The sequence below is a fragment of the Podarcis melisellensis genome (assembly GCF_964234715.1).
Source record: "Podarcis melisellensis genome assembly, chromosome: 12".
Classification (NCBI taxonomy): Eukaryota; Metazoa; Chordata; class Lepidosauria; order Squamata; family Lacertidae; genus Podarcis; species Podarcis melisellensis.
This window is the reverse complement of record NC_138544.1, coordinates 27,309,589-27,337,270: the sequence shown is the minus strand read 5'-3', so window position 1 is coordinate 27,337,270 and position 27,682 is coordinate 27,309,589. Positions and strand designations below refer to the sequence as shown.

General features: G+C 44.7%; 1 long non-coding RNA gene across 1 annotated transcript in view; it reads right to left on the bottom strand.

Moving 5' to 3' along the window:
* Nucleotides 1-839: 839 nt before the first annotated feature.
* The window catches only part of LOC309353850, a 166,163-nt gene continuing 139,320 nt past the window's right edge, over nt 840-27,682 (bottom strand). The window contains exon 3 of the long non-coding RNA XR_014162075.1: nt 840-855. This is a non-coding gene — a long non-coding RNA (uncharacterized lncRNA). The remainder of the gene's footprint in view (nt 856-27,682) is intronic.

Here is a 27,682-nt window from a genome sequence, read left to right as displayed (position 1 = left end):
CAGACTCAATATAAGGCAGCTTTCTAGGTTCCTAATGTTCTAGGACACAGCAACTGACTGCACCATGTTGCTTGCTTTGCTTTGGGAGATAGAGTTTTGCTGGAGGCCGAGGAGCTGGTCTGAGAGCTAATAGGAGGACAGAGAGAGAAAGAGAGAGTTGAGGTTGAGAAGGGAGAGTCTGAGCTATGAAGAGCAAGCTTCTACTACCCTTCTATAATGTTCATGAACTGTACCTTTTCAGCAGAAGCCTTGCTAGGTCCTTAAAAGGCCCAGGCTCAGGTCCATGACACAACTTTACATAAAATTTGCATATGCTGATTTTTAAGTATTAGATGTCTTCGGATGGCTGGGATCTCACTACATTCCCTCCAACATTTTTCTGATGAAAATAGGAAGGTTCTATTCCATACTACTACTACCACTAATAATAATAATAATTATAATAATTATAATAATATGTGGGGTATAAATAATGAAAGTTTTATTGTTGTTGTTGTTGTTACTATTATTATTATTAATACCCCACCTATCTGACTGAGTTGCCCCAGACACTCTGGATGGCTTCTAACATATATAAAAACATGATCATACATTAAAAATAACTTCTCTATCTAGGGCTGCTTTCAGATGTCTTCTAAAGGTTCTATAGTTACATAACTCCTTGGGGGGTCACGTAACTGACCATACCCTCCAACATTTCTCCAATGAAAATAGGGATGTCTTAAGGAAAAGCGGGACATTCCAGGATCAAATCATAAACCAGGACAACTTCTGTTCATCTGGGACTGTCCCTGGAAAATAGGGACACTTGGAGGGTTTGTCACTACACTGTGTTTTCCCTTGCATCCAGCCACCCTATAAGCACAGCATTGGAAGGTGGGGGAAAGAGACAGGAGAACTGGGGGCCCACCACCACAAAAGTTCTAGAAGGTCTACCCCCTAACAATGATCCTGCTTCTCAGTACAGTTGGCATTCATTTTGGACTCTGTTTTTAGTTTAATAGCGAACCATTTTGAACTTGGTTCAAAAAAGAAAAAACCTTCCAGAGTCCCTCTCTATTAATTGCTATAATTGATGAAGCTCTGGGGGCATTTTTCCCCCCAACCATTTCTCTGAACATTGTGTTGATTTTCTTGATTTGAACACAAACACCCTTTTTGCTACATTAAAAAAAATGTTGAGAGAGAGAGCTGAGTCAAATGTTAATCTTGATTGAATGCCGGTGAGTTGATGGTGTGTTAGCACAAATAAGGCCTCATCCTTCTTTATTTGGTTGATGGATGATCAATGATGGATGGAGAGTCTTTATCATATCAAAAAGAATTCACTCAAGGATGCATTACCTAGGAGAACAAGTCTTTCCAGAGAAGCTTTCTTAGTTATGGTGCAGTTGAAATTAGAATTTATTTTCATACATTTGTGAGGCCAGGTTCCTGTGGGGAGTCCTCAGCTCCAAGATCTCTTCCAAGTCCAAGTTTTTTAAAAATGAAAAATTGGAAATCAACTCCTGTTACATAGCAATGTAGCTAAGATGGGAAACGAAACTGGCGATAACATTATTATGTTGTCTCTCCTTTTGGTTTTTCATTAGCAAAAACGTAATGATAAACAGGAATTTTGTAAACAATTGGTTGAGGGCAATGTGAGGTATTCCAATTATTCCAGCTGATCACCAAGCCAAGTGAGATGAGATCCAGATTTAGACTTATGGGGAGGAAATGGAGCAAAACCCTACTGCTATGTGACAAGAGCAGTCTGCATTATATTTGGGGTGAATAGTATCTGTAAAAACCTCTGTTCCACCTCGGAGGAACACAGCTGCCTCCCAGCACTTGCTCACATGCTCCCCATCTCTTCTCCCTCTCCTGCCCACTGTCGCTCTGGTGCCAGGCTTGGAGGGCTGAGAGTGATGCCTACAGAGGCAAATGGACTGTGCATGCACAAATGACTGGAGGGCAGGGTTTACCTGCCCCCTAAAAAAAATATTTTCTTCACGTTGGCACCTTACTCCCCTCTTATGACTCCTACATACCATCTCTGAACATGTATAAACCCCCTTTAACAGTTTCTAGTTGTTGTTTAGTCGTGTCTGACTCTTCGTGACCCCATGGACCAGAGCACGCCAGGCACTCCTGTCTTCCACTGCCTCCCGCAGTTTGGTCAAACTCATGCTGGTAGCTTCGAGAACACTGTCCAACCATCTCATCCTCTGTTGTCCCCTTCTCCTTGTGCCCTCCAACTTTCCCCCAACATCAGGGTCTTTTCCAGGGAGTCTTCTCTTCTCATGAGGTGGCCAAAGTATTGGAGCCTCAGCTTCAGGATCTGTCCTTCCAGTGAGCACTCAGGGCTGTTTTCCTTCAGAATGGATCGGTTTGATCTTCTTGCAGTCCGTGGGACTCTCAAGACTCTCCTCCAGCACCATAATTCAAAAGCATCAATTCTTCGGTGATCAGCCTTCTTTATGGTCCAGCTCTCACTTCCATACATCACTACTGGGAAAACCATGGCTTTAACTATACAGACCTTTTTAGACAAGGTGATGTCTCTCCTTTTTAAGATGCTGAACAGTTTCTAATCTAGTGGTTATTAGCATTTCTTGTGGCAGTAAATTCCACAAATCAGTTATGTCAGAAGGGGCCAGCAGGGCAGAATTGGCTTCCTGATAGTGGCGTCACTGCAACTTCCTGACAGTGGCAGTGCCAGAGGGTGCCCACTTCCTGCACCTCTGGTCTCTAGAACCATTTTCACTGAGCTGTCCACTGCAACCCCAAGCTCTTTTTCCTGGTTAGTCATTTCAGGTGGGGTGAATTAGACTGACAGAGATGTGCTTGTGCAAAATGATAACTTCAGAGTGAGCGGTGTTTAGTTCTTATTTTTATATATGTATAAAAAGGTTCCTCACACCCCATAGCGGAGAAGTAATTTTGTTGTACATGACACTCTCTGAAATATATGATATCTTGTGGGTGGCTGCTGAAGAGGGTCTCTAAATGTAATCATAAAGCCAGTTCACATTTTATCCCCCACACCATATGCACTGGGAGATGATGACAGGCAGAGAAACCTACATGCTGCTCTGCTAAAATGTGCAAGGTAATTCACATTTCAGAACTTTTCTAAAAAGTTCCCAAGATGCCCTTGAAACATTTATGAAAGAGAAGGCTATTTCAAACCTGAACTTCTTTATATATATTAGTTTGTTTATATTGAAAGACATTTCCCCCCACCAACCTCTTGACAATTGCTGAGGGTCTTGGTGGACCACATAAGGATTTTTCTGTCTGTTGTTGTAGCAATCGTAATGTACTGTGCTAGATGACGCATGATTTTCAATTTTATTTTTACGTACACACCATAGACCACCTGAAGTTCACAAACCATTTGTCATCTATGGTCCTGTTCTAGTACAAGTTACCAGACAACGGATGTGGTTCCTAATATTTGCCATGAACTGTCTGGGAACACTGAACATATATTTCACTCCAGCAACTGAGCTATTAAGAAGACCTGCCCACTATCTAACACCTTTAGGCCAATTCTGAGTGTCTTCTTATAGTCTTCTGAGCTGATGACACTGATATTTCAGTAAGCCATGGCCTTTAGCTACAAGAGCTCAGTCTTTGGGCATCTTTCCTGAGTCACATTAATAACTCAATAGCTGCAATCCATGCTCAAGACTATTATTATTATTATTATTATTATTATTATTATTATTATTATCATCATCCTCTTCAATTTTTGTCACTTACTGCAAAAATATCTGAAGGTGAATTACAATTTTAAAGCATACATGACCCAGCTGCTCAAAATATTTAATACAAAAGTACTACTTATTCATTTCCCTCCACTCCCACCTTTAAAAAAAATATGCCAAACTTTTTACATATTCAAAAGCCAATCAAATGCATTTCTACCAATTTTCCGAGTCCAAACTCCTCCAGTTTCCGGAGAATACAAAAATTAGTGCTAGCATGAAAAATAGAGATTATGCTTCAATAAAGCTGTGTAATGACTGTGTTAGTCATTTCTCCACCTAGAGAGGAATCTGGCACAGCTCTAGCAAGAATTCACTCTGAGCAAATCTTGGGTGATTAATTTTTCTACCTACTAAGACTCAAAAGTGTTACTCATGACAGAGGCTTTCCAATTCTGGTGAAATCTACACCCATGAGAATTATTATGGACACAATTATATTATTGTGCACAAGATTTATTTATTTACCTGCAAAGTTGCAAAGACGAAAACACCAGCAATATTGAAAGATGCAAACAACTAAGTTATTCTCAGAGTAGAACCACTGAAATAAATAGACAAAAGACTAATGATGTAAATGGAATGTTGTCATTAACATTATATGTGGCATATGACATCAACACCATACAGTGTATGCAACGTGCAACATTACATGTAACCCTAACACATGTGGGTCTTGATCTATGATTAGACCAGAACTTCTTTGATCATTTACGCTAGCATGAGCTATTCACATATGCCTGGTATGTTCTTGTGGCTTGAGATGTGATCACAACTCAGTCAAGGGCATCTGCTTTCAGGCACCCTCAATTTCAAAAATGGGAATGGTAGCAGATGATGGGAGAGATCCCCACCAGAGACTCTGGAGAGCTGCTTCTTGTTAGAGCTGACAATATTGGGTGAGGTCAGCCAATGGAATGACCTGTTATAAGAAAGTGTGCTATGAAATGTGTGCAAGAGTTACACATTTCCTGGAGCCTGCCACCTCAACAGGTATGAGGTTAAGAAGATGCACATAGGTTGATATCTGTGCCTGTTAATGCACATCTGACATCAAGAGATAGTAGAGTTGGCACAGAACCAATTATTTATTTATACATACATACATACATACATACATACATACATACATACATACCCCGCCCATCTGGCTGTGTTTCCCCAGCCACTCTGCGCAGCCTCCGACAAAATATTAAAAATACATTAAAACATCAGACATTAAAAACTTTCCTAAACAGGGCTGCCTTCAGATGTCTTCTCAATGTCAGATAGTTGTTTATTTCCTTGACATCTGATAGGAGGGTGTTTCACAGGGCAGGCGCCACTACCGAGAAGGCCCTCTGCCTGGTTCCCAGTAACTTGGCTTCTCGCAGTGAGGGAACCACCAGAAGGCCCTCGGTGCTAGACCTCAGTGTCCAGGCAGAAAGATGGGGGTGGACACACTCCTTCAGGTATACTGGGCTGAGGCTGTTTAGGGCTTTAAAGGCCAGCACCAACACTTTGAATTGTGCTTGGAAATGTACTGGGAGCCAATGCAGGTCTTTCAAGACCGGTGTTATGTGGTCTCGGCAGCCACTTCCAGTCACAAGTCTAGCTGCTGCACTCTGGAACCTAGAGCTGAAATAGACGATGTGAACCCCCTCACAATATATTTGTTCCTGGACTGTACCATTTCAGACTCCTTGTGGGGAGCCAAATATTTGCATTCTCTCCCCACATAAAATACTTTCTACAGCTATTGAAAGAGTTTGGAGGAGATTCTAGTGTAACTTTTCTTGTGAGATTGTGACTGGCCCAAGATTGCCCAGTGCACTTTGTGTGGAGCTATGAATCTCCCTGACCCAAGTCAAATGTTATGTCCCTAGTGTTGAGAATCCTTGCCCCCCACCCCACCGCCAGATGTTGTTGGAGTCCAATACGGCCACACATTCCCCACCCCATTGTCTGTCCATTATGCCACCTGCTATCTGACACTATTATGGGATGTGGGTGGCGCTCTGGGTTAAACCACAGAGCCTAGGACTTGCCGATCAGAAGATTGGCAGTTCGAATCCCCATGATGGGGTGAGCTCCCGTTACTCAGTCCCTGCTCCTGCCCACCTAGCAGTTCAAAAGCACATCAAAGTGCAAGTAGATAAATACGTATCGCTCCAGTGGGAAGGTAAACGGTGTTTCCGTGCGCTGCTCTGGTTCGCCGGAAGCGGCTTAGTCATGCTGGCCACATGACCCGGAAGCTGTATGCTGGCTCCCACGGCCAATAAAGCGAGATGAGCGCCGCAACCCCAGAGTCGGCCACGACTGGACCTAATGGTCAGGGGTCCTATCTGACACTATACAACTGAAAAACAGCCACAGCACATGGGGCTTCCACTTTTGACTTCCACAGAGATGAAATGACTTGGCAATTGGTTATCATTGGGAACAGTAGGAAGCTGTCCCCATTGTTTCTGATAATCCAAAATTCAGATAGGCATGGGGCAATTATTTGAAGTGGTGGTGACTCCGACACATCTGTAGCTTCTAGGCTGCATATAGAACAGTCAGGCATAGCTGCTGGAGACTGTGCTGCTGGCAAGCTCATGGTCTCTGGCTGCAAATGTTTATGAAGTCAAAAGGGCTGTGGCTCCCTCAGATTGGTGCCATTTGAGCAAGCAGAGCTTCCTGTGAGGTGATGAGATTTTCCTCAGGGAAATGGGGGATTGGAACCGGTGGGAAAGACCTGGACAGTTCAAGTGTTCAACTTGAACCCTTAAAAAAACAAAACACCAAGGTTCTTTTTTTTAATGTTTGAAACATTCAAAAAAAGTCAACTTAATTGGGGAGTTGGCAAAGAGAGGCTCACCCGTCCCATACCAAATTATTCATTCCAAGCACACATTTCCTTTCTAGTCGAATGCCTTTTTAAAAAATCCAAGATGTTCTGGCATCTCTCTAATTATAACTTTTTCGAGATGCTGAGGGATAATTATGGGTTTTTCTTCATTTTGTTTTGCCAATATGCTTCTGAGATGAATTATTAATATTAATAGTCCAATACTGATGGGATCCTTTTGTTTTTGTACACAAAGCTTAATATAGCTGCTCAGCTAAGTTGAACAATGCCTGGAGGCTTCTTTCAAAAGTGAAAAATAGCATTAACAAAAAGTAGCATGAAAGTTGTTGTTGCTGCTATTCGTCAATATGATGAGCTGTATTAATTCTCTCCCATAAAAATGAACTCACTGAAGTAGTAGCGTTGCATTTTCTGATCATTTTAAGACTCCATGTTGTGTCTGAAAATTCATTCTTAGGCAATATGTTCTCCTGTGTGCACAGACATCCAAAATATATGCAAATAAGATGAAATAATACATATTACACATATAATTATTTATTTATATTATTTTGGACTATATACATACAAAGCCTAATAATGCATTGCTTAAGAAGGCCTAAGAATCAATTTTCAGAGTATGAAAATGACAGGGCAATGCAATGCCACTAAAACATACACACACACACTTGTGAATGTCCCAACATAAACTGAGATTGCAAGCCAGCCCAGCCTGCCATTTGGAGAAGGGACAAACCAATGAGCCTCTTGGGCTTACCGATCAGAGGGTCAGCGGTTCAAATCCCCACGGTGGAGTGAGCTCCCATTGCTCTGTCCCAGCTTCTGCCAACCTAGTTCGAAAGCACGCTAGTGCAAATAGATAAATAGGTATCGCTGCGGTGGGAAGGTAAACAGAATTTCTGTGCACTCTGGCTTCCATCACAGTGTCCCGTTGTGCCAGAAGTGGTTTAGTCATGCTGGCCACATGACTCAGAAAGCTGTCTGTGGACAAACTTCGGCTCCCTCAGCCTGAAATCGAAATGAGTGCCGCACCCCATAGTCACCTTTGACTGGACTTAACCATCCAGGGGTCCTTTACCTTTTACCTTTACCTTACATTCATTTGAGCCAAGGTAATAATCCACTGGGATACTTCCCTTCCCAAGGACTGTAGTTTTTCAAGAGCTCATGTCCATTTCCGTGGGACTTGCACAGAAAACTTTTCAGCGGATTCAGTCCTGCTGTTCAAGATGAGTATAAGCAGCATTATCCTGCTGGCCAGTAAATGGGCTGATGGATGGGAGTGTGAGTAGCAGTTATTCTTAGGAGCACTCTCCAGCCCAATTATCCACACTGCGATTCACAGTCAGCCCCTTGGTTCATGCTTCAGTTTCACAAGTTTTTTTCTCTCTCCAAAATAGCATGTGCTTAGCTTTCTTATACCAAATGCACGTCCCCCGTGCTTTTCCCATAATCATCTATTAACGCAGTGTGTGGAGGAGATACAAATCAGGAGAAGAGGATGGTGAGCGTCACAGCAGCAAGATACAAAATTGAATGAACAGGGCACCTGGGTCCTGGGGTTTCTTGTTAATTTGAATTTGTTACTTGTGCTGTAATTGGGGTATTGTAGAATTGGAAGGGACCACAAGGGTCATCTAGTCCAACCCCCTGCAATGCAGGAATCTCCAGCCCAACATGGGGCTTGAACCCACAACCCTGTGATCCAGAGTCTCCTGCTCTACCAACTGAGCTATCCCAGCACTTTCTACAAACAGTTCTAAAGGTGGGGAGACCGTGCGTGAGAGGGAGATCTTTCATAAGGCACAGCTGTTTCCCCCTTTTATATGAAACTGCCAGCTGACAGATGCCTCATAATCTTTAAATATGGCAAACATAAAGAAAGCTGCCTCTTTCAAAGCCATTGTTTCGAAATCTCTCATGGGCCCATTGCTGAGCCCCTTGGGGGTGACTTACTTCTTTCATGAAAAAGTATGTATCACTTTTCATTTGTGGCAAACCAAACGAGTGTGTTTTCTTCCCAAAATCTTTATTGGCACAAATAAGTCAAGCCTGACATTAATTTGTTGCTGAACTGCTCTAACTAACATTGCTTATTAGAATTTCTTCCTCCTCCTCCTTCCACAACCTCTGGCATTAGGGGTGTTGAAGGCAATGCATGCAATGTAGAATAAAATAACCCCAGAAGTGGGGGCTGTGGAAATATTGATGTTCTGCTTGCCAGTAATAGTTAACAGCAAATGACCACACAGACACTGAAAGAGCACTGATTTTGGGTGGGCCATGCAATCCACATGTTGCATTGTTGTTGCACTTCCCTAAGGAGCATTCCCAAAAAGTAACATCACAGAGGATGGCATTGTTCCATGAAAGAAAACTGTGTGCTAGCCTCCCCATTTGGCTACTTAATATTTGATGGTTGCAGAAGCAAGTTTGTTAACTCTGCTGGCAGCCGCAGGAGAACAACATCTCCTGCAGAGTTAATTTTATGACATTTTTGCTTTGCCTCAAATGTTCTCCAGCTTTATAAAAATGGAGAGTAGCTGAACAGTCGTGTTCCCTGTCCAGGGTAAATTGCAAAGATCAATTTGCGATCGAATGCGGCCAGGAAGTCTAATACATCAGACAGCAAAGACGATAGAAACTGCTCTGTGAGAGTGTTTCCGGTACACAAGAAATTAAGGATGCTTCGGAAATGTATCATACGGAGTGTGATTGATGTCAGAGATGAGGTAACCAAGCTGTGGGTTGATTTGAAAGGGCTGAGCAAGGTTGTCTTTTCAGAATCAGAGAAAAGGAAAAAATTTGGCCAGCTCAGACTCTGGAGGGAAAGCTTGACAAGATTAGACCCAGAACAGTATCAAGAGGAGGCTGCCTCAGGGGGCTTATGTACGTAGTTGCTGATGTGGTGAGACAATGTGCAGAGCCACAATTCTGACACCAGTGTGACTTATGGATGAGGAAGGGTGGGAGCCGAGGCTGGGGACCCACACAGTTGGAGACTGCATGGGGGAAACCCTGGGGAGGGGTGGGAAGGCGGGGACTTTCAGCCCTCGCAACTGCTTCATTGGGGCAAGACCTCCTAGGAAGAGTTGCTGAGACCCCTAAGCCTGAGCTCTGTGGTTAGTTTCCTTAAATGAAGATTTAACTTCACGGGCCTTGGGCGATTTATTGCTTTTGTTGCTGACCTATTGCAGACTCAGGCCCTGACCCAGGCGCAGAAAAATTGTTCAGAAGCTGGGTTCCTACAGGAAATGTTGTGCTGTGCTCTGTATCTTTCTCATGCATGGTTTGTATAAAAACAGACTATACTTCCTAGGCTTGGCTGCTAGACCTATTAAACTCATGGCATTTCCAGAGAAAGAGTAAACATTTTCAGTCCTAAATAATGACAGCAACATTTGTTTCAGCTCTCAGACATGAAGAGACTGAAAGTAATCTTAGTTTAATGCAGGCATCCCCAACCTCGGCCGGCCAGATGTTTTGAGACTACAACTTCCATCATCCCTGACCACTGGTCCTGTTAGCTAGGGATGATGGGAGTCCCAAAACATCTGGAGGGCCAAGGCTGGGGATGCCTGGTTTAATGAAATGATTTGTATTGCAGAATGCCTTTCACCAGCTGATGTGCTGGCCAAATTTGCAGGCAGACACTCAGTAGGTGTAGCTGACCCCATCAGTGCATCTCCATGTTAAGAACAAACACTGTCTTGACATACTGTTTTACCATGAACCCAGATTTTGTTAACCCCAGATGCTCAGCATCATGCGCCAGCAGTTCACCAATACAAAAGTTTCAAAAGCAGCAGATACAAAGACTTTGCTAAACTAAACCGGCACCTTATTTTCAGGGTTCTTTTTGCAATCATGGGGGATAGCCATTTAATTGTGTGTGTGTTTTAAGCAAAGAATTTCAACAACCTAACTAGGCCTTGAAAGCAAGGGAAGGGATGAGTTATTGAAAAACACTACATAATTGCCAATCTCTAAGGTTTAATAATAGCTGCACCTAAAGTCTTGCTAATTAAGCACGTGTCAGGGAACTGCCATCCAAAGAACCGGAGGTGCAAAGGCTCATTGAGGTTGAGAGAGAAGTAGCAGCGGAAGAGGGAACCAGTAGAGGGCGAGCAAGAACTCCAAGGGAAAGTGAGTCGGAGGGATGGCTCAGAGACGCTTCCAGCGAAAACAGTGGGGAGGTCTCAGGACCTCCTATAGGGACACCCACTCCTCGCCGGAAACTGTCACGCCGAGAGTCCAGAAGACGTGTTTCCGTTAAAGAGCTTTTATGTTGGAAACGATTCCGAAAGCAACCACTTTCGGATTCTACTAGCGATTGACGCAGCCATGCTGGAGGGGCTCCGTCACAGGCAGAGGTTTGAAAACCTGATCAAACTCTGAGGGACTTGCATTTTACGCACAAGCAGCTCATCATCCCATCACAGCAATCCGAAAGTCTCCGAAAGCCAGCTTGTGCAGGGAGAAGGCATCATGAGCAACCCAGCCGGAACTGGAGGAGCAGGAGCAGCTGGAGGGGGTCCAAGCCTGGAAGAAAGGTACAGGGCGTTGGAGATCCAGCTGGCGCTGCAAACGGCGAGGCTTGAGGAGAGGAGGGCTCAGGATGCAGAAAAGGGAAAGGAGAAAACCACCCCGCTCGCCAGAAAGGTGCCAGGATTGGTGCAGAAATTCGGGGGGGATCCCAGGAACTATCATGCCTTTAGAACAGAGATGCAATACGCTCTCAACCTGCAGTTTGATGACTTCCCCGATGAGGAATCGCGAGTGGCTTTTGTAATTGGCCATCTCGAATCGGGGGCGAAGGACTGGGTTAGACCCCTGATGGCAGCGAATAATGAGATCCTAAAGGGCACGAGGAAGTTTTTTCGTGCCATGGACCTGATGTTTTCCAGCGACATTGAGCAGGGGGTGGTGCGAAGGCAGTTAATGGCTTGCCAGCAGGGAAGCCGATCTGTCCGTGAGTACTGGACTGAGTTTACTATGCTGATTCATAAATTGGGGTGGGACCTATCGGCGGAACCCATCCAGATGCTTTTCGAAGAGGGGCTTTCTTCGGCCGTCAAAGATGAACTTTCCCGGGGGCCCAGGGCGGAGTCTATGGATCAGCTGACCAAATCTGCGCTGTCCATAGGAGCGCGCCAGGAGGCGAGGGCTTTGGAAAAGCGGGAAGGGAAAGGAGACCGTTGGAGGGAGCTCCGCATTCCAGACATTCCAGAGCCACCTTTCCCGCCGGCAGAGCCGATGGAAGTTGGAACAGCGCGGGCGCGCGCAGTTTCAAATCCCAGTGAAGGGCGGAAGAAGGAGGGAAAGAGCGCCAAGAGATGTTATCTCTGCCAACAGCCAGGGCACTTTGCCAGAGTCTGCCCACAAAGAAAGGAATGGCAAGGGATGGCAGGAGCTGTTGGGGAAAAGGAAGAGGAAAGCAAGGAGCAAGTAAAAGCCAACGCCTGGCTGCCACCGTCGGGGCACAGCAGCCAGGCCAAAGAGCAGTGAAAGTGCCCACGCCGGAACCTCCCAGACCTGCTTTAGTGATAGAGGTGTTACTAGAACTGCCAAACGGACACCCACTAAAGATCAAGGCGCTTTTGGATTCAGGCAGCTCCTGTAATTTCATGAGTAAGGAGTTTGCAGCTGAGCACCAGATACAGACCATCCCTTTAAGTAACCCCTTGCAGGTGACTACGATTGACGGCAGAGAGCTGTTGGGGGGAGAAGTTAGCCAACAGACTGTCCCGATGATAATGAGGGTGGCAAGGCACACCGAACGGATAGCGTTTAATGTGGCCACCTTGGGAGGAGCTCCCATCATTTTGGGAATGAGCTGGCTGGCGCTACACGATCCGCTAGTGGGCTGGCATCAGAGGGTGGTCTCCTTTGGGTCAGCGCATTGCCTAGAACACTGCAAGGAGGGGAAGGTTCCGGGAGGAGCCAGAGTCACCCTAGCCGGGATGGAAGTAATGGACAAAGGGAAGGTGCCCCCGCAATACGCAGATCTGAGCAACGTATTCAGCGAAAGGGAAGCAGACAAACTGCCACCGCATAGACCCTTTGACTGTCAAATCAACCTACTCCCTGGGGCCCAACTCCCAGTGGGCAAGCTGTACGCCATGTCAGACAGGGAGATGCAGGAGCTGAGGGAGTTCATTGACAAAAACCTGAAGCGAGGTTTCATCAGAGAGTCCCGAGCGGTGGGGGGCAGCCCAGTGTTTTTTGTGGACAAAAAAAACACAGATAAGCCGAGACTTGTGTGTGACTTTAGGGCCCTGAATGCAGTGTCGGAACCCCTGGCTTTCCCTATGCCCCGAATTGATGACATTTTGACCAGGGTAAGGAAGGGAAAGATTTTTACAAAGCTGGACCTGCGGGGGGCGTACAATCTGATACGCATAAGGAAGGGGGATGAATGGAAGACCACCATGTTCACCCCTTTGGGAGCCTTTGAATACCTCGTTATGCCCTTCGGTCTACAAGGAGGCTCCGCGTGCTTTCAAGCTTTTATTAACCACGTTCTGGGACCTTTGCTCTACAAGAATTGTGTGGCCTTTTTAGACGACGTGTTGGTGTATTCGGAAGATGAGGAGCAGCATGTGAGGGACGTTCGAGAAGTGTTGGGCAGGCTGCAAGCCAACCAGCTGTGGGTGAAACTGGAGAAGTGCCAGTTTCATACCAAGGAGGTGGAATTCCTGGGGTACCGCTTGTCAGACAAGGGATTGGCCATGGATCCAGGCAAGGTCCAAGCGGTACTGGAATGGAAGACACCGAAGACCAAGAAGGATGTGCAAAGATTCTTGGGGTTTGGAAACTTTTATCGGAAGTTCATCAAGAACTTTGCCCACTTGACGGCGCCCATCACCGACTGCCTCAGCAGCAAGAAGAAATTTGTTTGGACGGCAGAGGCGGAGCGAGCATTTGAAGAACTGAAAAGGGCTTTCGCCTCGGAAGAACAACTTCTGCATGTGGATTTACGAAAACCCATGAGAGTGGAAACCGATGCATCCGACCGGGCGGTAGGGGCGGTACTTCTTCAACCGGGGAGGAGTACGTCGGAGTGGAGACCGTGTGCCTTCTTCTCGCGGAAGCTGAATAAATCCGAGAGGAACTACACGGTGTATGACAGGGAACTACTTGCCATTCACGAAGCGTTCCGGAGGTGGAGACATTTATTAATTGGGGCACAACACAAGGTGCAAGTGTGCACCGACCACAAGAATTTAGAGTATTGGAGAACAGCTCGAGTGCTCAACCAACGACAAGTGAGATGGGCACAGGAATTCTCCAAATTCCACTTTGAAATTTGTTATGTGCCAGGCCCAGAAAACGTCAGGGCGGACGCGCTCTCACGCAAACCAGAGTATTGGGAAGGGGAGGGGCGATCGAAGAGAGACATGTCATCCCTGAGGACCGCTGGGTGTGTGGGGCGGCGCTGGTGGGGCAACGAGAACTGGTAGAGGAAACGGAAAATGATGAATATGCCCAGGATAAGCTCAGAGGTCTCAGGGGGGAGGGCGAGAGCCCCGGAGGTTTTGAGGAAAGAAATGGGGCATTGTATTACAAAGGGGCACTGTATATACCCGAAGGTGAATTGAGGGGGAGAGTACTCAAGCAGTTGCACGATAGCCCCACGGCGGGACATTTTGGGCAACACAAGACCATGTGGTTGGTTACCAGGGAATTTTGGTGGCCCAAGGTGAGGGAAGATGTAAGGGAGTATGTAAGAGGGTGTGACCAATGTCAGCGAGCCAAAGGGGAAAGAAGGGCGCCGGCAGGGTTATTAGAACCATTACCCACACCAGAACGGCCTTGGGAAGCGGTATCAATAGATTTTATGACGGATCTGCCGAAGTCCAAGGGGAAAACAGCCATCATGGTAGTAGTAGACCTGTTAACTAAGATGTGCCACTTTGTAGCATGCTCACATGCAGTCACAGCGGAAGAAACAGCGAAGTTGTTTGTAGAACACATCTTTAGGTTGCACGGGGCTCCCTTGAGGGTGATCTCAGACCGCGGCAAACAATTTACTTCCAGGTTCTGGAGGAAGCTCATGAGCTTGCTGCACGTGGAAGTCAATTTTTCAACTGCCCGGCACCCTGAAACCAACGGGCAGGCGGAAGAGCAAATGGCATTCTTCAACAATATCTGAGGTGTTATGTCAATGACAGAGAGAACGATTGGGTCGAAAAGTTGGCGCTGGCAGAATTTGCCTACAATAATGCGGAGAATGTGTCCACAGGGATGAGCCCCTTTTTGGCTAATTACGGGTGTCACCCCAGGGCATTTCCAGGGGAAGGAGGGGAGAGATGGAGCGTCCCAGCGGCTGAACATTTTGTAGAAGAGATGGAAGCGATCCATCATCAGCTCCAGCTCAACTTAGAAAGGGCCAAGGCACAATATAAGAAGCAGGCAGACAAGAACAGAAGGGAAGGTGAAACCATAAGGGTGGGGGATCAAGTGTGGCTGTCAACCCAAGGGTTGCCGTTCAAAGGGGGTTGTAAGAAATTGAGGCCCAGAAGATTGGGACCCTTTGAGGTCATTCAGCAGGTCAACCCGGTGGCTTTCAAACTCCGGTCACCCAACCACATGAAATTGCACCCAGTGTTCCACAGGTCGTTACTGTCACCATACAGGGGGGGACGTGAAGGGGAGCACGTCAGGGGACCAGCCTTGGAAGAGAGGGAACGCCGCAACCATGTAGCGGAAATCCTCGATTCCAGGTGGAAGGGAAATCAGGTGGAGTATTTGGTGGCGTGGGAAGGGGAACCGGAGTCAGAAAACACCTGGGTGATTGCAGAGGAAGTCAATGACGAGGTTTTAACAGAAACGTTCCACCAAAGATTCCCGAGGAAACCTCAGCCGGTAGCAAGGTTTAGGAGGGAGTATTTCGGCACCACCGACGAGGAAGAGGAACTGGAAGGGTTCGCGGAGTCGGAGTTGGAAGAGGGAGTGGACTCCGATGACGAAGAGTACCGAGAGACCAGGGACAGCAACAAGTGGAGGGAAGTGTTCGAGACTTCGGAAGATGAGGGAGGTTCTTTCAGGGGTTTTACCTCCTCACCGCCCGTAGGGGAGGAGACGGGAGGGGGTGAAGGGGGCCCTGGAGGGGAGGTGGATGTCAGGGAACTGCCATCCAAAGAACCGGAGGTGCAAAGGCTCATTGAGGTTGAGAGAGAAGTAGCAGCGGAAGAGGGAACCAGTAGAGGGCGAGCAAGAACTCCAAGGGAAAGTGAGTCGGAGGGATGGCTCAGAGACGCTTCCAGCGAAAACAGTGGGGAGGTCTCAGGACCTCCTATAGGGACACCCACTCCTCGCCGGAAACTGTCACGCCGAGAGTCCAGAAGACGTGTTTCCGTTAAAGAGCTTTTATGTTGGAAACGATTCCGAAAGCAACCACTTTCGGATTCTACTAGCGATTGACGCAGCCATGCTGGAGGGGCTCCGTCACAGGCAGAGGTTTGAAAACCTGATCAAACTCTGAGGGACTTGCATTTTACGCACAAGCAGCTCATCATCCCATCACAGCACGTGTTTAAAATATAGCGAGCAATAATTGGGAGGTCAATGTATAGTTCAGCTTCTTGACATTAGCTGGAGCTTTTGTGTTTCTGCTAGGAGAACACTTTGGTCCATGGACCACATATACAATGTGCTGGTCCTGCTTTCTCCAGGTTGTTTATATAAAAAGATTAATCCAGTTGATTTACTGTTCAGTCAACTTTTATAAATCCAGTGACCATAAAATGCTAAATAAAATTCTCTCTCTCAGCAACCCACAAACCTTTGAAGGCTAAGAATATATTAAAAGGAGGAAGCTGGTGTAGAGATGCTGTCCTGAGTACTTGAGAACTAGTAAGAGGGGAGTGTGTTCAAACCAGGTGACAAATAAATGCTGGGGGTTTCTTTCATCCAAGTATTACACTCTGCTGCATAGTTAACCAACCTGCTTGGGTCCTGGGGCAAATTAAGATATCTAAAGTTGACATTAGCAATACAAACTACCCATTTTACATACAAAAAACTGGCAATTCTCAGAACACTCCCCTACCCATTAAAAGACAAAATACCTAGGCCCAGATTTTAAACAGGCAGTCGCCTTATCACAAAAAAGTGATAAATAGATACATCTGATTTTGAAATACCGTATTTTTCCATCTATAAGACACTCCCATGTATAAGACATCTCCTATTGTTGGGGACTGCAATTTAAGAAAAGGCGGGGAGATACTATCCGTGCATAAGATGAGCCCAGATTTTGAACATTATTTTAGAGTAAGAAAAAACATAGTCTTATACACGGAAAAGTACAGTGCATCTAAAAATGGGAGGAGCAAAAGACCTTGGTGGGTACCAAGGGGAAATGTCAAGGGTTGCCATGGTGCCCATGGTGACCTCAGGTGTACCCCATAGTGTTCACCCCACATAGTCAAAGATGTGACTTCACTCACCTACCCAGCTCAACACTAACACCACAATATTATAAATGTTAGGCTGTATCCAGTGTTCTTGTCTGCTAGCACAAGGGCTATTGAGCTAGCATAGGGATGAGTTTTAATGTTTGGCAACAGAGAAATGCAACACAAATGTTGCACTAGTAGGAACACGTTACACAATCCATCATGCAACAAAGTTACCAGCAACCTGCTAATGTATTCTCTTGCCCAACAACATTCCATTGTGGCAAAGCATTTAGCTACTGGAACAAGTACCTTGGAAGTAGAACAGCTTAGTTTCCAAACGTTTTGGCTCCTGAATGTTGCAAACCCAGAAGTGACTGTTCCGGTTTGCGAACTATTTTTGGAAGCCAAATGTCCGACAGGGCTTCCGCAGCTTCCTGCAGCCAACCAGAAGCCACTCTTTGGTTTTTGAACATTTTGGAGGTCGAACGGACTTCCGGAATGGATTCCGTTCGACTTCCAAGGTACAACTGTACTGTATACCACTAAATGACTTTGATTTAGAGATAAATTGGAACACAACTCACAGCAAGTAAGTCTCACTGACCTTAACAGGGTTTACTTCTGAGTGAACATGCATAGACTTGCACTATAAATATTAGGCATCTTTTTTATTTTACAGGAGTAATTCAACATCAGTGAATTTTAAAAACTTGACTTTTATCTTCCAGTCCTGCATGCCTTATATTGGTCTTAAGTTCTCAATCTCTCTCTGTTGTGCCCCCAAAATAGCATCTTCTCAATAGCAAAGTGCTATCTGTGCTATTTAAATAGTGAAAAGCAAGGTGTTTCATCACACAGGAATTTCAGTCTAGTCCTTCCTTTTATGAGCCAAATGGTGGTAATTGAACACTAATGAACACACTGGGAAGAATTCCAATCTTTTTCTTAAAAAGAACAATCAGATTTATCAAGTACCATTCTGTAGCTATCATCCTCATTAGGGAATAATATTAATGCTGTAATGAGATGCAATAAGACTTCAAGATTTAGGCGTTCTGATCTGGTAAACCAGATAAACTCGCCAAGCAACTGCTTTCCGCATCAGGAGAATATTATCATCAGCTAACCTCTTTCCTTCACCCCCTCATGTCTGGCATTATTAAAGGAAATTCACTATCTTTCTTTGTTTTTGCTTTCTTTGTCAAATATTTCAGGTCAGGAAAGGAACAGTGTTTATAAAGGGGACTGAGAAGATGTAAGATTGTCTATGAATTAGGCTCCCCGCCATCACCACAACAACATTATAAACAAAGCATTAAGTCTAGTATTACTCGGGCTTCAGGGTTTTCTAAAAGAGGTTTGCAGCTCAAATCTTATCCAGCACAATGGATGTTACCAGGAAGATATTAACAAATATTTGATAAGACTTCCAAAAAAACAATAATGTGGAGCTTAATAGATCTTGTAGTGCTGCCTATTATGACTCTGATCATCAATATAATCTCTTCAAGTTAAATGTTAGTAATCTAGCTCAGACTAACCTTAGTACATTTTATTACAAAATTATGATTCTCAGCTACATTACCAGACCTCCAGTTTTGGAAAGTGAATATTGTTGGTCCACTATATTAATAACAGTAACACACACACACACACACACACACACACACACATATATATATATTTCCAGAATTTTACAAATTAATTTCAAATCAAATAATTACATAAAGTCTTTGTTTCACAGTGACTTCCCTCCACAGTGTTTTTATTCAAATCTTTTTCTACTGCATTGTATATAAAACTCTTTGTCTATTACCAAAAATGCAATTATTTATTAATAATAGTATTTTAAACACTTGTGTTTAAGGTCAGTGCAACTAGTGGCAGTAAATTGTATCAGGCTTGGTGCCTGTATTTGCACCTTAGGACAGCTGCCAAGGGTCAAGTAAGATATCATTTCCCCCTGCTCCTGTTCATGGATGCTCAACGAAGGGCTTGTCCACACTTCCATCTGTCATGCCTCTTTCCCCTGGGGAAACCCACTGTCTCCCGACCAGGCCACAGTGATCCATGTGACGGTCACCTCCAGGCTTGACTACTGTAATTCACTCTATGTGGGGCTGCCCTTGAAGCTGTCCCAGAAACTCCAGCAGGTGCAGAATGCTGCAGCAAGGCTCCTCACAGGGTCTCTGCCATGGAAGCATATTCACCCAGTGCTTTTCCAGCTGCACTGGCTCCCAGTGGAGTACAGGGTCAGATTTAAGGTGCTGGTTTTGACCTTTAAAGCCCTTCACGGCCTAGGACCCTCGTACCTACAGAACCGTCTCTCCTAGTATGCCCCATGGAGGACCTTAAGGTCCATAAATAGCAACACCCTAGTGGTCCCAGGCCCTAAGGAAGTTAGATTAGCTTCAACCAGAGGCAGGGCCTTTTCAACACTGGCTTCGGCCTGGTGGAACGCTTTGTCTCATGAGATCAGGGCCCCGCAGAATCTGACTTCTTTCTGCAGGGCCTTGTTTACAAAGCTATGGTACTACCAACCTTACTGTATGCTTGTGAAACACGGACTACTTATAAACGCCATCTCCAACTCCTCAAAAGATTCCATCAACAGTGTCTCCGACAAATTATACACATCACTTGGGAAGACAGGCAAATTAATACCAGGGTACTGGAAGAAGCAAAGTTCACCAGTGTCAAAGCGATGATTCTTCAACATCAACTTCATTGGACTGGTCATGTTATGCAGTTGCCTGATTATCGTCTTCCAAAGCAATTACTCTACAGTATTCCAAACTTAAAAATAGAAAGTGTTATGCTGGTGGTCAACAAAGAGGTTTAAAGACTCTCTCAAGGCAAATCTAAAAACATGTAATATAAACAGCGACAACTGGGAAACACTGGCCTGCGAGTGCTCCAATTGGAGAACAGCCTTTACCAAAGGTGTCGTGGGCTTTCAAGAAGCATGAACTCAGGATGAAAGGGAGAAATGTGCTAAGAGGAAGGCATGCTTGGCAAACCTTCACCATGATCCATTCCCACCCGGAAACCTATATCCCCACTGTGGAAGGACATGTGGATCCAGAACTGGCCTCCACAGTCACTTACAGACCCACTGTTAAAACTGTGTTTATGGAAGACAATCTTACTCGGCTATGAGTGATCGCCAAAGAGAAAGAGAGAGCTCATCAGCAGAAGGAAGGAAAGGAAGGAAACCTTCTGTTTGCAGAGGCCTCTACTGGTTCCAAGCCAATAATATATAATAATAATAATAATAACAATACCTAAGATTAAGTTCTGCACAAAAGCATACAGCCAAAGTCTCCTCAGCCAAAAGCATCTCTTCCAAAACACTCTGTTCCAATCGTCTCAGCTGTCCTGACAGAGCAAGGTTGACGTGTACTCAGCACTGAGATGATGGATAAATTCCTGTGCAACCCACTAGTTTTGCACTTCCCAAAACAATAGGGCAAACCAAAACCCATGAATCCTTTGAAATTCAGCCCTCTGACCAAATATTTAAGATGTTGTTAAGGGGAACTGTACATTAAAAATGCATATATTGGTGAAATTAACATGCACACAAAAATGCTGCTGACAAAATATTGTGAGGACTTTTAAAAGAAATTGCTCACTAATCTGGCAGATTAAAAAAAAAAATGAGGAGCCAAAATGGACAGATTCATCTACCCTTAAGCATCCCAAACCTGTTGGATTGGAAACTGAGCATGCAAAAGGAACAGTTCCCAGCATTAGGTATCTGTATTCAGCACTCTGGATCAAACTCATAGAACCCAGCACTGGATTAGGAACCAGACAGGCAGGAATGGTTAAATGAGACAGCATCAGTTGCCTGCTAGACTGGAAACTAATTCAGCAACTTCTCCTTCTCCCCAATTGGGGAAAAAACAGGAAGCTGGGCTTTGATTCAGGCTTTCCATCAGGTGCTTGGCGTGGTCAAAATTGAGAGTGCCAAGTGCATTTAGGCAGACTAGTGCTGACCACTGACTCATACAGCTGTAGCTTCTGTTATCTTTTTTTTGTTTCCTGGCTCCATACAAATCCCAGGTCTTTTCATGAGCTACTCAATGCTACTGCTTATCTCCGCTGGATTTCCCCCCCTTAAACAAAGGATTACATGTTCGCACTTCAAAATAACACTATTACTTCTATGGACCTATAGTCCAGCTTGCAGAAAATTTTTGGCGATCCATCAGTAAGAAGGACACTGCTTCCACTTAAGCCTAACTGCTTTGGAGTTGTATGGCTTGCATGTCAGAATTGGAAAACCCTGACAAATACCTTGCTGCAGAGAGTGGCTCTGCAGGTAAGTTGTTCCGGCTTCCTGCACATTAATTTTACAAGCTCCAGCTCATTCCATAAACAGTCCAGCTGTCTCCCTTTCATTGTCCTGACAATCTCAAGGGCGAAATAAGCATATGGAAATGAGAAAGAGGGTCTGTGACCTTTAGGTCGTGGCAAATGAGCCATAAAATGTAGGCACTGGAAAATGCCCATTTCCTAAGCACAGTTTGGCACCGCATTCCTATTCCCAGACAATTCTAAACCCATTAATCTTAATTCAGAGGAAAGTTAGGGATGTTGAACCCTTCTTGATTTCTGCAGGACAGAGGTATGTGTGTGGCTGAGGTAATCCAGAACAAGAACATAGAAACCTGTGTGTGCATCCTTTCTGATGCATGTCCCTTCTCCCACCACCCAAACTCCACGACTCATTCATGTGAATGGTTTAGATTATATTTTCTGCAGGAATCTTATAGTTCTGTGTACATGGAGATTCCCTTACTGTTCCTTTCATCGTTAATTTTATTGCATGGATGCTTTTCTGCATAGTTTATTCTTACTGGTTTTAAATGGATTTAATTGGATTTTGAAAGTATATTCTATCAATTACCTTGTGAATATGCTGAAAGGTATTTTTAAACAACAACAACAATAATAATAATAATAGGCATCCATTCACATAATCTGAGATCAGCATGGGAGGCCTTGATCCAACATGCATCTCTCACAGAGATCTGAGGTCAAACTAGACGTTATGCATAATGTGTACTGTGCAGTTATATATCTTGCTTTCTTTACATTGATTGCAGTAACGGGGTAGATTTATTCATGGCCTCCCCAACTACAATCCATAAATTTCTCCCTGTACAGCTATGGGGCTTAGCTTAAAAGTTCCTGCTGGGACATAGCTTCACTCTCTCCATCAAGTATAACATGTAGTTTGAAGCTCGATCTAAAGGTGTTTGGAGCAGAACTTTCTCAGTTATGACACAACCACTGTACCTTCAGAACTCTCTCGCTCCCTCAAGGGAGACCTGCTGGACTCTGTTCTTTTTTCTGTGTTTGGAGAAAGCAGATCTTCTTTTGACAGGCATCACAATGTCCCTCTTGTTATCTCTTTTATAAGCACCCAAGTTAATACTCAGCTATACACCGAGGGTTTTTTGCCCAGCACTTGTCCTCCTTGTGTAAGTCCCATCCCTTCAGCTTTCTCCTACTTCCTCTCTGTTCCTTTGCCATCTCTGTGCAAAGTCCTCTCCTCCTTCCCCTGTACCTGTGGTCCTTCCACCTATCTTAGATCCTCAATCCTGCAGCCCTCTGAACCAACTACTTCCTCTGGTGTTCCCAACAGCTACCTTGTATGTAGCCACAGTGCAAGCCACCGCATCCCCTTGGTTCACCATCCTTCTGCCATTTCGCTTTTGGCCAGTCCATGTTGACATGCAGTCCATGTTGACATACAAAGGAGCTGCAAGAGGGACACTGAAGTGGCTCAGAACCACAATGCCTCAAGGACTGTATCTCCCCACATGAACCTATCTGGACCTTTTCTGCAGCAGTTCCCCATCTGTGGAATACTCTCCCCAGGGAGGTGTAGCTGGTGCCTTCATAATGCACCTTTAGGACCAGGCAAAACATTCCTCTTCACCCAGGGGGGAACTCTTGGTTTGTTGTTATTATTATTGCTCTTTTTATTTTATTTTATTCTTATTTTTGCTATGTATTTTGTGGTTTTTATATTGTAATTTTATGTTGTGAACCTGAGATCTGCAGATGAAGGACAATATACAATTTTTAAATGATGATGATGATGTGATCAGCTGACAACTTATTTTACTTCCATCTTGTACTCACAATAGTCATTCAAAGAAGAAAGCAGAACATAATTTGCTCAAGTAAATTTAGAATTATTAATCAAAATTTTGTAGTGGTGGGAAGAAAATTCCAGGTGTGTTACAGGCTGCATACACAATATACCTTTAAAGGATATTCTCTCCCTCAATTAATTCTGGACACTGTAGTTTACCCTTCATTTAACAAACTACAGTGCCCAGAATTCTGTGAGGGAAAGAATGTGCTTCAAATGTGCTTTAAAGCTATACTGTGTATGTTGCCATGGCATGGCCTGAGCCCCAGCATACTGATTCAGGCATGCTAATCTGTGGATGGCTAAAAGTTTGTGTAAAATCTGGCAATTGATCATATGGCTTTGGCACACTGGATTTCACGTCCATAGGGCTGTCCTTAGATCAGCGGTTCTCAATCTATGGGTCCCCAGATGTTGTTGGACTACAACTCCCATCATCCCTGAGCTCTGGCCTTGCTAGCTAGGCGTGATGGGAGTTGTAGTTCAATAATATCTGGGGACCCACAGGTTGAGAAAGGCTGCCTTAGATGTTTTGTTCTCTGTATGGACATCAAAGCCGAGGGAGACTGGTGCACTCTGAACACCCACAATGTTATGGCCCTCATCAGGGAAGATGTATCATCTGATTCATCCCTCAGCACTTGGATGTTTTCTGCAGAAAATCCTCATAAACATGTACGTTTTAGATCAGAAGAAATCAACCCACAAGCGTTCAAAGTCCACATGCACATCTGAGAATTGTGCTGACACTCTGTGCACAAGTAAAGGTGGTTCCTTTGCTTTCCACCAACCCCTTTCCCCTTTACTCTTTGCTGCAGAACTGCGTACGGAGACAACGTGATCAGGAAGGAGGACAGCAATTCTATTTCTGCTCTCTCAAGTGACAGAAAAAGCAACATTCCTATACAGTAAAGAGAGATCATTATATATTTTCTGGGGAAAGCTCAAGGCAAAATAGGGCACAGGTTTCGTTAAAATTAATATGGCATCCATTTTCAGCATATCAGTACGAGGGTGTTTCTGAAGCAAGGCAAAAATTCCATCAGACCATTTTCTTTATAACAGCACAACCTGAAGTTTGGATGGAACCTTGAAATCGAAATGATATTCCACAACTGGGCAACTGTTTCCATTTTAATTTGTATTCCACACAACACACAAGGCTCAGCTGCTGCTGCTGCTGAGCGATTGTCTCAGTGAAGCTTCTCTCTCGCTCTCCTTTTTTAAAAGTCTCATTTCTTTATCAATATATTTGAGATGCTGCGTAGATCAGAGGAGAAGGAAATAGGGGACGTGCACCTGATTAAACCTTTCTTCTCCAATGCCATCGCATTTAAGAAGCACATTAAAAAGTAATAATTTTTAAAGCCTCTGATGAATCAGGTAGCAGAATGGGGAGTGCAGTGGATGAGGAGAGAGTGTTTAACATCCCTAGAACCCATCATGGTCCTGATGGAAATCCCCCCAAGCGCTGCTATTTGTATTGAAAGGAGAGCTCCCATTGGACAGAATCATCACCTGCCTTACAATGCAGTCTGCACACCAGATTTCAAGAATGTGAATCAAGGCAACCCCATTTGAAGCTGTCGAGATGGGAAGGATGCAGGTGTTTGCTTCACCAGTAAGTTCCCTGCAGGGAATGATTTGGGACAGTAGACCCCAGCCGCTGAGCATAGGATTCACAACCAGCTGCCATTCGCACATTTATTGTGAGTGTGGCTCAAAGGCAATTTAAATATCATATCTGGGGTGGGGAGAAACCCATTTAAGGCTTGCTGAAAGCATTAATTTTCTCGGGTTGATTTGCTTCCTTGTGCATCAGCATTTCCAATCCCTTTGCAAGATTCTCAGAGACAACCAACGAGTCTCCTAACCTCTGTGGGGGAGAGCAATGCTCTTGTTTTCCTCTTCCCTTCGAATGAATGCAAATAAACTCAATCTGCATGTCATTAGACTCCCCAGACTGCCAGAATTCTCTCCGCCAGCCTTCTGCCATTAGCATGGCTCTTGACAGAACCCAGAACTACTTTATGGCAACGGCGACTGAATTAAACCTTGTTCCTTTCCAGCTGAAGCAACAGAATATATTGAACACCTGGCTGCTTCAAGTTGCTGCATTCATCCTGTTCTGTTCTCCCAAGTTACTTTGAGGGCTGAAGCTCCAAAATGGTCTATGTTTGCCCTGGAATTGATTGATTAGAGCCTATGGTTGGACAGGCAGATTGAGATATGCTGTGTCAAACACAGAGATAGCACACTCCAGCTTTCCCTGTCTGCAGTGGACAGTCCCAGGTACCTGGCAAGTCATAGCCCCCATTTTCCCTTTTGTATGTGCCATTTTCACATCTTGTTGGCACAAATAGCTAGATTCGCTCCCCCAGCTTGATTTCAGCTCCCTTTGGGGGTATCTATCTATCAGCCATTGGTGGGGAAAATGTGGGGATGTCTTTGGCCGATGGTTAGGGATGATGGGAGTTGTAGCCCAACAACATCAGGAAGGCCACAGGTTTCCCCACCCCTGCTAAGAGATAAATCTCTGTGCTGGGGATCACATGCATCCTTATTTTAGCACAGTTGCCTGAGAATGCATCAAAGGCCAGTGCATCGGATCCTTATCCTTCTTTACCTATCAGCCAAATAGCAAATGTTGCTGGATGGGTCACCTGGGGGTCTATATCCCTAAAGAATGATGGTCGAGAAATATGCCACATAAATAGAAATGAAGAAAAACCAGTAGGGATGTGTTGGGGTTTATTGGTGTAGCTAAAGTGGCATAAGAGTGTTTTAAGTGTATGACTCCGATGTGGCCATTGTCTTGCCGGGCCTGCAAAGGCAGGGCTTGAAAATGCAAAATCAATTTGAGTTGGGAGTTTTATGACATTGGGGTGCTAGCAGGGGTGCCATCTCGCCCTCCGGATTGTGGGTACCCACTGCCATAACATGGACGTGCAATGTCACATGCACACACCTGAATGTAGTGTGTGTGATGTCAAGCACACTGTGTGCAGGCGTGTGCATGCTCCTCTTCCTCTCTGCAGCCAGCAAGGCATCATTTTCCGTAAGGAAGGGCTCAGACTCAGTATCCAAGCCACACACACCTCAGAAAAGAGTGACTTGCTAGTTGGCTGCAGTGGGCGGAGCTGAACTGCTGCTTTCTCAGAGGCAGTGTCACAGAGGCTGGCTGCCTGCCTGCCTCTCTCCAGCTTTGCTCACTGACTTTGTGGGTACCTGGCCCCCACAATTATATTACTATAGGTGCCCAAGCACTCATGGCCCCCTGGAATTGGCGCCTATGGGTGCTGCTGCTGTTTAGAGACTAGCCTGCTGTGTGGTTTCTTCCACACCCTGCCACAGTTGTACTTATTTGTAAATAAAGTGTGTTGTACTATCTACTCAGATGTTTACTGTTTAGATTCAGTGCTCTTTTTTTCTCGGGGGACGCAGGGGTGCACATATCCCTGAACATTCTGTTAATCTTTGTACTTCTGTCCATTTACTGTATTTATTTCCCCAGATTTGAACTATAAAATGGTGATTGTCTTGAGTCAAAATGAGAGCATCCCTAAACATTTTTTAAGAAAAAAAGCACTGATTAGATTCTAATGGATTATTGAATATTGCTTTATTTGATAATTGGTTGTTTATTTTAAAGTTATTGTGACTTTTTATATTGGGTCAGATTGTTGCTATGAATGTTTGATGTTTTATTATGTTCTTATATGTGTTGGAAGCTGCCCAGAGTGTGTAACGGTGTAGTGGGTCAACAATGCTCTCTCTCACCCATAAAGACGTTGACCCTGAAAGCTTGCCCTAAATGTACCACAACTCAGGGGAAAGCATAAAATGTGGTCTTGTGCAATGCCCCAAAACAATTATCATCAGGAGCAGGAATGGTGGTGGGAGGGGGGCCGTTCTTTGGCTTTACCCAAATGATATTTTTATGGCCTTTCTTCCTGCTTCATTTCAGAATCTATTTTTGACCTGGTACGGTAGCAATGTTTATTTATAGCTGCAATTTACTTACTGCGCTTCTCTTTCTGACTTCCTGGGGCTTCGCGAGCCATCAAAAATGCATTGTCTGTTCTGTTCAATGATACCTCTCTTTAAACGAGGGGTTACACAGCACAAAGAGTACGGGAGACAGGCAGGGCACATATGCTGCATTATTGTTAGCATGTATTCTGAAAGTAGCCTCATGTAAAGCCAAGAGCAAGGTTAACCTTTGTTTATAAAAGCATCAGAAACTTGAAAGGGAAAGAAAAGAGAGAAATGTTATGTGTCAGGGTGCTGTCAGCGGCTCCCGGCTAGTTGCCCAGGAAATTATAAAGACGAGGAAAAGTTTCTTACACTCCTTTTTTATTTCAAACTTTACAGAGAGAAGCTATAGAACCCAGCCTCTTGGGTAATGGAGTTGTCCTGAGTGAATCTTCAACCCCCTTCTCTCCAACTTCCTCACTTCTACGGGTGCTGCTACATGCCATCTGCCTTTGAGCTTTTTGCTCTCCTACTTTTAAGG